General features: G+C 46.3%; 1 long non-coding RNA gene across 1 annotated transcript in view; it reads left to right on the top strand.

Annotated features, from left to right (window-relative positions):
- Positions 1-9,842, top strand: part of LOC134957097 (uncharacterized) — a 53,331-nt gene extending 43,489 nt beyond the window's left edge. Inside the window, exon 3 of the long non-coding RNA XR_010186457.1 lies at positions 9,326-9,842. This is a non-coding gene — a long non-coding RNA (uncharacterized LOC134957097). The remainder of the gene's footprint in view (positions 1-9,325) is intronic.
- The last annotated feature ends 902 nt before the right edge of the window (positions 9,843-10,744 follow it).

Genomic DNA, 10,744 nt, shown 5'->3' on the forward strand with positions numbered 1-10,744 from the left:
GTGGTAGCACGGATACCCCAAACTGCTGAGTTGCATGCAACCTAACATCCCCACTTCAGAGGGCATAAGTGGCAAAGGGGAGGGGGTGACCGGGGGAGAATCTGATTAGAGTAGTTGGGTGAGTGAATCAGGGAATAAGGCATTTAGTCATTATTTATTTTTATTTTGAAATGCTGTGGGGTTTACATCTATTTTTTTATTTATTTTATTATATTTATCATTTTTTGTTATTCATTATATGTGACTTTTTTATGTACTTAAACAGTATAACATGTGCATGCCGGTAGGAACAACTACAAATCAGGTGAGCCTAGCTGTGGCGGTGCACCGGACTTATCATAACCAGGGATGCCATGAGAAATTGCTGTCCCCGCTAAGTACATATTGAGAGCTGGCTTCATCTCTATGGTGGACTCTGGTTCCCAGCAAAGCTACTGTATGCCACGGTCTTTGTACCACTCCACCCTATTCTCTTTGCTTGTTTACAAGCTAATGATGAAGCTGGGCAGCTGGGGTGTGTTCCCTCAAATGTTTCTTTCTCCGAAGGAGGATGACCGGCGCTGAGAGAAGGATGGGCATTTCTCCCTTAGTGTGCTCAGCAGTGCACAATGACTGTAGAGAGCAGGTATATGGCGGTGCAGACAGAGCCGGCCCTAACCAATATGATGCCCTAGGCAAGATTTTGGCTGGTGTCCCATAGCACCACCACTGGTTCTGCCTCTGACCTTGCACCTCTTTCCCAGCACTATCACCCCTCACCCATAGCAGTCCTTATTTTGGTGTTTGTACCCCCTATATTTTAAATAGGAACAGTTCGCACATTTGGCGCACAGCCCAAAAAGGGGTGTGTTTTTGCTGGCAAGGGGCGTGGCCACACAATAGTAACCCCGAATCCAATTACGCCACACAGTACTGCAACTTTATTCACATTTGATCATGCAATAGTGTCCATAATTCATATTACATCCCACAGTAGTATCACTTTACCTTATAAACGTTACTCCTCACAGTAGAGCCCCTTATTCACATTACATCACACTGAATTGCTCCTTATTCACATTACACCACACCCTATTGCTCTTTATTACTCCTTATTCACATATACACCACACCCTGTTGCTCACATTAGACGACACAGTAGTGCCCTTTCTATACGCAACGCCACATAGTAGAGCACCTTATACACATAATGCCACACATTAGTAATACATTTATACACATAATTCCACATGTAATGCCCCTTACACATATGAGACACATTATTAATGTCCTTATAAATATAATGCGCCTTACACATTATGACAACCTTTATTAATGCCCTTTTACACGTAATGTCCCTTACACATATGCCGCACATTATTAATGCCCTTATACACATAATGACACACTTAGTGCCCCCTACACATTTGCTGCACATTATTAGTGCCCCTATACACATAATGACACACATATAGTAGTACCCTGTTACACATATGCCGCACATTATTAATGCCCTTATACACATAATGACACACATAGTGCCCCTTTACACATATGTTGCACATTATTAATGCATTTTTACATGACACACATAATGCTCCTTACACATATTCCGAACACTACTGCACAACCAACCCACTCACATGCACACAGCACTCACACTGCCACTAACACTGTGACCTCTGCCTCTGCTTGGATACAGATGTGTCCTCATAAATCGTTCCTCAATGCTAACATTGGGCAAATTTTTTTTTATGAAAATGCATCTTATTTGCATTGCTATGTGGCTAGGATGCACAAGCAGCTGCTGATTAAAATGATATGCAGCATGCCTATATACTATGTGAGACTGTGGCTGTATCTGCATATGAAATGCTACACACAGAATATAGGCATGCCACATATCAGTTTAATCAGCAGAAGCTGCTGATGCCCCTGTGCATATCAAATGCCCTAGCCAATTGCCTAGTTTGCCTATGCCTATGGCCGGCTCTGGGTGCAGACTCCCACTAAAGAGACCAAAAACAAAAGAAAACAAATCACCCAGCACGTTTTCTCAGGAAGCTTTAGGGGAAGTTATACTCATGGCCATGACTATTCTGTATGTGAACAGAGCTACTGATCCAATCATAGAGCTGGGGCCCTGGTGTTACTCTTTCGTCCCCTTCTCCCCAGCAAGATTTGGAAGAGAACGTCTGCTGCCTAGGTGGGTGGGACTAGTTGTGCTTGATCCTGCTCTCATATGCAATCTACCGCTGCCTCAGCTGTGGGCCTCCAGGTCAGGCCCACATAATTGCGCCCATACTCAGTCTACACATCTGCATATCACATTATGGAGCCATGCCATTGGCCACTTTATGCATACAGTACATCCCAATTTTAAGGTTTTTTTAAATGGGACATTGTTCATGTGCCTCTGAAAAAGCACATACCACATGGTTCCATGGATAGTTCTCTTCAGGCATGAGGGAAAGGCATGTAAATTTATATATTGTAGCTGAAATTGTGTATTGTGAGTTAGGGGGAGATTTATCAAAGATTGGGAGAGATAAATTGACAATAAAGTGCTAACCAATCAACTTCTGTCATATTACAGGCTGCGTTCGAAAAATGACAGAAGCTGATTGGTTGGTACTTTACCTCTCTCCAATCTTTTATTAATCTCCCCCTATACTGTTAGATGGGCCTGTCTATGGCCCTCATTCCGAGTTGTTCGCTCACTAGCTGCTTTTCTCTAACGTCCTAGTGGATGCTGGGGACTCCAAAAGGACCATGGGGAATAGCGGCTCCGCAGGAGACTGGGCACAAAGTAAAAGCTTTAGGACTAGCTGGTGTGCACTGGCTCCTCCCCCTATGACCCTCCTCCAAGCCTCAGTTAAGATTTTGTGCCTGAACGAGAAGGGTGCAATCTAGGTGGCTCTCCTGAGCTGCTTAGAGTAAAAGTTTAAATAGGTTTTTTTTTATTTTCAGTGAGACCTGCTGGCAACAGGCTCACTGCATCGAGGCACTAAGGGGAGAAGAAGCGAACTCACCTGCGTGCAGAGTGGATTGGGCTTCTTAGGCTACTGGACATTAGCTCCAGAGGGACGATCACAGGCCCAGCCATGGATGGGTCCCGTAGCCGCGCCGCCGGCCCCCTTACAGAGCCAGAAGAGTGAAGAGGTCCGGAAAATCGGCGGCAGAAGACGTCCTGTCTTCAATAAGGTAGCGCACAGCACCGCAGCTGTGCGCCATTGCTCTCAGCACACTTCACACTCCGGTCACTGAGGGTGCAGGGCGCTGGGGGGGGGCGCCCTGGGACGCAATGAAAATACCTTAAATGGCTAAAAATACATCACATATAGCTCCTGGGCTATATGGATGTATTTAACCCCTGCCAGTTTTCCACAAAAAAGCGGGAGAAAGGCCGCCGAAAAAGGGGCGGAGCCTATCTCCTCAGCACACAAGCGCCATTTTTTCCTCACAGCTCCTTTGGAGGAAGGCTCCCTGACTCTCCCCTGCAGTCCTGCACTACAGAAACAGGGTAAAACAAGAGAGGGGGGGCACTAAATTGGCATATTAATATATACAGCAGCTATATTAGGGAAAAACACTTATATAAGGTTATCCCTGTATATATATAGCGCTCTGGTGTGTGCTGGCAAACTCTCCCTCTGTCTCCCCAAAGGGCTAGTGGGGTCCTGTCCTCTGTCAGAGCATTCCCTGTGTGTGTGCTGTGTGTCGGTACGCTGTGTCGACATGTATGAGGAGGAAAATGGTGTGGAGGCGGAGCAATTGCCTGTGTTAGTGATGTCACCCCCTAGGGAGTCGACACCTGACTGGATGGTCTTATGGAAAGAATTACGTGATAGTGTCGGCACTTTACAAAAGACTGTTGACGACATGAGACAGCCGGCAAATCAGTTAATACCTGTACAGGCGTCTCAAACACCGTCAGGGGCTATAAAACGCCCATTACCTCAGGTCGATACAGACACTGACACGGACACTGACTCCAGTGTCGACGGTGAGGAAACAAACGTATTTTCCAGTAGGGCCACACGTTACATGATCACGGCAATGAAGGAGGTTTTGAACATTTCTGATACTACAAGTACCACAAAAAAGGGTATTATGTGGGGTGTGAAAAAACTACCCGTAGTTTTTCCTGAATCAGATGAATTAAATGAGGTGTGTGATGAAGCGTGGGTTTCCCCCGATAAAAAACTGCTAATTTCTAAAAAAATTATTGGCATTATACCCTTTCCCGCCAGAGGTTAGGGCGCGTTGGGAAACACCCCCTAGCGTAGATAAGGCGCTCACACGCTTATCAAAACAAGTGGCGTTACCGTCTCCTGATACGGCCGCCCTCAAGGAACCAGCTGATAGGAAGCTGGAAAATATCCTTAAAAGTATATACACACATACTGGTATTATACTGCGACCAGCAATCGCCTCAGCCTGGATGTGCAGTGCTGAGGTGGCTTGGTCGGATTCCCTGACTGAAAATATTGATACCCTGGACAGGGACAATATATTATTGACTATAGAGCATTTAAAGGATGCATTTCTATATATGCGAGATGCACAGAGGGATATTTGCACTCTGGCATCAAGAGTAAGTGCGATGTCCATTTCTGCCAGAAGAGGATTATGGACGCGACAGTGGTCAGGGGATGCGGATTCCAAACGGCATATGGAAGTATTGCCGTATAAAGGGGAGGAGTTATTTGGGGTCGGTCTATCGGACCTGGTGGCCACGGCAACGGCTGGAAAATCCACCTTTTTACCCCAAGTCACCTCGCAGCAGAAAAAGATACCGTCTTTTCAGGCTCAGTCCTTTCGTCCCCATAAGGGCAAGCGGGCAAAAGGCCACTCATATCTGCCCCGGGGCAGAGGAAGGGGAAAAAGACTGCAGCAAACAGCCTCTTCCCAGGAACAGAAGCCCTCCCCCGCTTCTGCCAAGTCCTCAGCATGACGCTGGGGCCTTACAAGCGGACTCAGGCACGGTGGGGGCCCGTCTCAAGAATTTCAGCGCGCAGTGGGCTAACTCGCAAGTGGACCCCTGGATCCTGCAGGTAGTATCTCAGGGGTACAAATTGGAATTCGAGACGTCTCCCCCTCGCCGGTTCCTGAAGTCTGCTTTACCAACGTCTCCCCGCAACAGGGAGGCGGTATTGGAAGCCATTCACAAGCTGTATTCCCAGCAGGTGATAATCAAGGTACCCCTCCTACAACAGGGAAAGGGGTATTATTCCACGCTGTTTGTGGTACCGAAGCCGGACGGCTCGGTGAGACCCATTTTAAATCTGAAATCCTTGAACACTTAAATAAAAAGGTTCAAGTTCAAGATGGAGTCACTCAGAGCAGTGATAGCGAACCTGGAAGAAGGGGACTATATGGTGTCTCTGGACATCAAGGATGCTTACCTCCATGTCCCAATTTGCCCTTCTCACCAAGGGTACCTCAGGTTTGTGGTACAGAACTGTCACTATCAGTTTCAGACGCTGCCGTTTGGATTGTCCACGGCACCCCGGGTCTTTACCAAGGTAATGGCCGAAATGATGATTCTTCTTCGAAGAAAAGGCGTCTTAATTATCCCTTACTTGGACGATCTCCTGATAAGGGCAAGGTCCAGAGAACAGTTAGAGGTCGGAGTAGCACTATCTCAAGTAGTACTACGACAGCACGGATGGATTCTAAATATTCCAAAATCGCAGCTGATTCCGACGACACGTCTGCTGTTCCTAGGGATGATTCTGGACACAGTACAGAAAAAGGTGTTTCTCCCGGAGGAGAAAGCCAAGGAGTTATCCGACCTAGTCAGGAACCTCCTAAGACCAGGCCAAGTGTCAGTACATCAATGCACAAGGGTCCTGGGAAAGATGGTGGCTTCTTACGAAGCGATTCCATTCGGCAGATTCCACGCAAGAACTTTTCAGTGGGATCTGCTGGACAAATGGTCCGGATCGCATCTTCAAATGCATCAGCGGATAACCCTGTCTCCAAGGACAAGGGTGTCTCTCCTGTGGTGGTTACAGAGTGCTCATCTCCTAGAGGGCCGCAGATTCGGCATTCAGGATTGGGTCCTGGTGACCACGGATGCCAGCCTGAGAGGCTGGGGAGCAGTCACACAGGGAAGAAATTTCCAGGGCTTGTGGTCAAGCATGGAAACGTCACTTCACATAAATATCCTGGAACTAAGGGCTATTTACAATGCCCTAAGTCAGGCAAGACCTCTGCTTCAGGGTCAGCCGGTGTTGATCCAGTCGGACAACATCACGGCAGTCGCCCACGTAAACAGACAGGGCGGCACAAGAAGCAGGAGGGCAATGATGGAAGTGGCAAGGATTCTTCGCTGGGCGGAGAATCATGTGATAGCACTGTCAGCAGTGTTCATTCCGGGAGTGGACAACTGGGAAGCAGACTTCCTCAGCAGACACGATCTTCACCCGGGGGAGTGGGGACTTCACCCAGAAGTCTTCCACATGATTGTAAACCGTTGGGAAAAACCAAAGGTGGACATGATGGCGTCCCGCCTCAACAAAAAACTGGACAGATATTGCGCCAGGTCAAGGGACCCTCAGGCAATAGCTGTGGACGCTCTGGTAACACCGTGGGTGTACCAGTCAGTGTATGTGTTCCCTCCTCTTCCTCTCATACCAAAAGTACTGAGAATCATAAGAAGGAGAGGAGTAAAGACTATACTCGTGGCTCCGGATTGGCCAAGAAGGACTTGGTACCCGGAAATTCAAGAGATGCTCACGGAAGACCCGTGGCCTCTACCTCTAAGAAAGGACCTGCTCCAGCAGGGACCATGTCTGTTCCAAGACTTACCGCGGCTGCGTTTGACGGCATGGCGGTTGAACGCCGGATCCTGAAGGAAAAAGGCATTCCGGATGAAGTCATCCCTACCCTGATCAAAGCCAGGAAGGATGTAACCATACAACATTATCACCGTATTTGGCGTAAATATGTTGCGTGGTGCGAGGCTAGGAAGGCCCCTACAGAGGAATTTCAACTGGGTCGTTTCCTGCATTTCCTGCAAACAGGACTGTCTATGGGCCTCAAATTAGGGTCCATTAAGGTTCAAATTTCGGCCCTGTCAATATTCTTCCAAAAAGCACTGGCTTCTGTTCCTGAAGTTCAGACGTTTGTCAAGGGAGTACTGCATATACAGCCTCCTTTTGTGCCTCCAGTGGCACCTTGGGATCTCAATGTAGTTTTGGGATTCCTAAAATCACATTGGTTTGAACCACTCACCACTGTGGACTTAAAATATCTCACATGGAAAGTGGTAATGCTGTTAGCCCTGGCTTCAGCCAGGCGTGTCTCAGAATTGGCGGCTTTATCCTATAAAAGCCCTTACCTAATTTTTCATACGGACAGGGCAGAATTGAGGACTCGTCCTCAATTTCTCCCTAAGGTGGTTTCAGCATTTCACTTAAACCAGCCTATTGTGGTGCCTGCGGCTACTAGGGACTTGGAGGATTCCAAGTTGCTGGACGTAGTCAGGGCCCTGAAAATATATGTTTCCAGGACGGCTGGAGTCAGGAAATCTGATTTGCTTTTTATCCTGTATGCACCCAACAAGCTGGGTGCTCCTGCTTCTAAGCAGACGATTGCTTGTTGGATTTGTAGTACAATTCAGCTTGCACATTCTGTGGCAGGCCTGCCACAGCCAAAATCTGTAAAAGCCCATTCCACACGGAAAGTGGGCTCATCTTGGGCGGCTGCCCGAGGGGTCTCGGCTTTACAACTTTGCCGAGCAGCTACTTGGTCAGGGGCAAACACGTTTGCTAAATTCTACAAATTTGATACCCTGGCTGAGGAGGACCTGGAGTTCTCTCATTCGGTGCTGCAGAGTCATCCGCACTCTCCCGCCCGTTTGGGAGCTTTGGTATAATCCCCATGGTCCTTTCGGAGTCCCCAGCATCCACTAGGACGTTAGAGAAAATAAGAATTTACTTACCGATAATTCTATTTCTCATAGTCCGTAGTGGATGCTGGGCGTCCATCCCAAGTGCGGATTGTCTGCATTACTTGTACATAGTTATTGTTACAAAAATCGGGTTATTGTTGTTGTGAGCCATCTTTCAGAGGCTCCTTCTGTTATCATGCTGTTAACTGGGTTCAGATCACAAGTTGTACGGTGTGATTGGTGTGGCTGGTATGAGTCTTACCCGGGATTCAAAATCCTTCCTTATTGTGTACGCTCGTCCGGGCACAGTATCCTAACTGAGGCTTGGAGGAGGGTCATAGGGGGAGGAGCCAGTGCACACCAGCTAGTCCTAAAGCTTTTACTTTGTGCCCAGTCTCCTGCGGAGCCGCTATTCCCCATGGTCCTTTCGGAGTCCCCAGCATCCACTATGGACTATGAGAAATAGAATTATCGGTAAGTAAATTCTTATTTTAGCAGCATTGCACACGCTAAGCCGCCGCCCTCTGGGAGTGTATCTTAGCTTAGCAGAATTGCGAACGAAAGATTTGCAGAATTGCGAATAGAAATTACTTAGCAGTTTCTGAGTAGCTCCAGACTTACTCTGCCACTGCGATCAGTTCAGTCAGTTTCGTTCCTGGTTTGACGTCACAAACACACCCAGCGTTCGCCCAGACACTCCCCCGTTTCTTCAGACACTCCTGCGTTTTTCCCAGAAACGCCAGCGTTTTTTCACACACGCCCAGAAAACGTCCAGTTTCCGCCCAGAAACACCCACTTCCTGTCAATCACACTGCGATCACCAGAACGATGAAAAATCCTCGTTATGCCGTGAGTAAAATACCTAACTTTTGTGTAAAATAACTAAACGCATGCGCTCTGCGAACCTTGCACATGCGCAGTAAGCGACTAATCGCAATATAGCGAAAAATCGGCAACGAGCGAACAACTCGGAATGACCACCCATGTTTCTATTTTTGGTTTCTTTTTCCTGTAAAACTTTTGCAAAGTTATCAGTGAAAAGCCTACTTAGATTAGTGTTAATGTGAAAATCCAGCCCCTGAGAATTAAAAGCGAAGGCCGCGGGCTACATATATAATAATGTATTTAGAATAATGTTTCCATCAGACAAAATGACAAATCTTAGCCTCAAAATCAAGTTAAAGCTTTCGTCCATGCCCTATAAAAAAAAATCTGGTAATTATTACAAACTATAAGAGCACCGAGCAACAGGATATAGAGCCCGTGTGTAGATCATGTACTAATTGGTTGTGATTTGGCTTCAGTAAATGCAACATTCATTGACAAATGAGCTCAGTCTTTGTATAAAAGGGACTCTTTCATAAGGAAGGTGAATGCTCAGATAGAATGAGTTATTTCTTTATTTGTACGGTTGATGACTATTTTTATTTCTTTGTGTTCTACAAGTCTTGGCGATGGTTTCCAAAAGGCCCGAGGGCTGGGAAAGAATGTATGAGACTCAAACTTGGCCGACCATCCTAGGTAGGAACCCTCATGCAGGTGCGATCATTTGTTGACTTTCCAACCAGGGCTATAGAGAACAGGTCTGTTTGTGTACTCTTTTCATCGGCTTTTGTCTGAGGTGGCGCTTTGTTGTACCTAAGAATGTGAAAGGACTACGGAAAAACAAAGACTGCATAGGTGTTGGAACGTACAAGAAGACTAATGTTGTGTTGATTGAGTGCTTACACGAAGTCATTTAAATCCTTTCTGCTCATTTTTCAGCGTTAGGTGGACTACTGCACATGCCTCTCACAGCCAACACCTTTGACCTGCAGATTTATTTTGTTCTGGTGTTACATTAGTACAAACTGACTTTTCACCCCCAGGAACTCACCTGGCAAATGTAAAGTACTCAGTCTTAACACCTGTGTCTAACAAAGCTTAAATATGTACCTTTCTGTCATATTGTGTATTTACAACTTAGCCTTAGAAGGATTTTGTATTACGTCTTATCACAAAGTTATTCTTATCACAAAAAAATAATAAAAATATGCAGACTAATTATTCAACTCCTGTTTATAACACGTATGGAAAAGTAGATACTGTTTAGATGGAATAAAAAAATAAAAAAAAAGGAGTAGAGAAAAAGATTTCCAATGTTCTAAAGTTTCTTTGCTCACAGAACATTAGTACTGCTATTTTAGAGAACTGATCAGAGAAGTCAAAACTCTTTGATGTACTTTTGCTTTTAGTTTAATTCTACTTTACCTGTAAAATACAAGCAATTAATATGATGGCTCATTTAATGTGGTTACAGTATTTTGAGTTGGGCAGGGGATGGCGGTGTAGAAAGGTGCCCCAGGATAGTAATGGAGGAAGGGTGGATCTAGGAGGAGAGATCCCTGAAAAGATGGCACCTGGCTGGAGGAACACACCGCTGGGGTCACCATGCCCCGGGACCTGCTGTGTAAGAGCTGGAAGAAGTTGCCACCAATGAGGGTAGTCGGACTGGTGAGTATGGGGAGATTCCCCACATTGGAACACTGCAATCTTTAAATATTTCAGTACGTCCAATCAGAAACCAGCATTTTGTCATTGGTGCTGCTGGCCAGCCCATAGTGATTTATATATATCTTCTGTGTGGGCGATGTAATGCGCTCAGGGGGCGGGGCAAGCACAAGGCACACTGCCTCCTTGTTACTCCACTGCATCACAACCCTATTATCCGTGATCTAAGGGCATCACAAATTATCTGTATTTGGAGAATACCACTGTAGTGTATGCAGCACTAACCATGGCATTACCTACTGACTAGTCTACAAGCGCCCGAAAATATTTATTTCTGCTGTGTTTTTTCTGCTTCGTGGCAGTGTAGGCCAGACT

Source organism: Pseudophryne corroboree, chromosome 9, assembly GCF_028390025.1.
Source record: "Pseudophryne corroboree isolate aPseCor3 chromosome 9, aPseCor3.hap2, whole genome shotgun sequence".
Taxonomy (NCBI): domain Eukaryota; kingdom Metazoa; phylum Chordata; class Amphibia; order Anura; family Myobatrachidae; genus Pseudophryne; species Pseudophryne corroboree.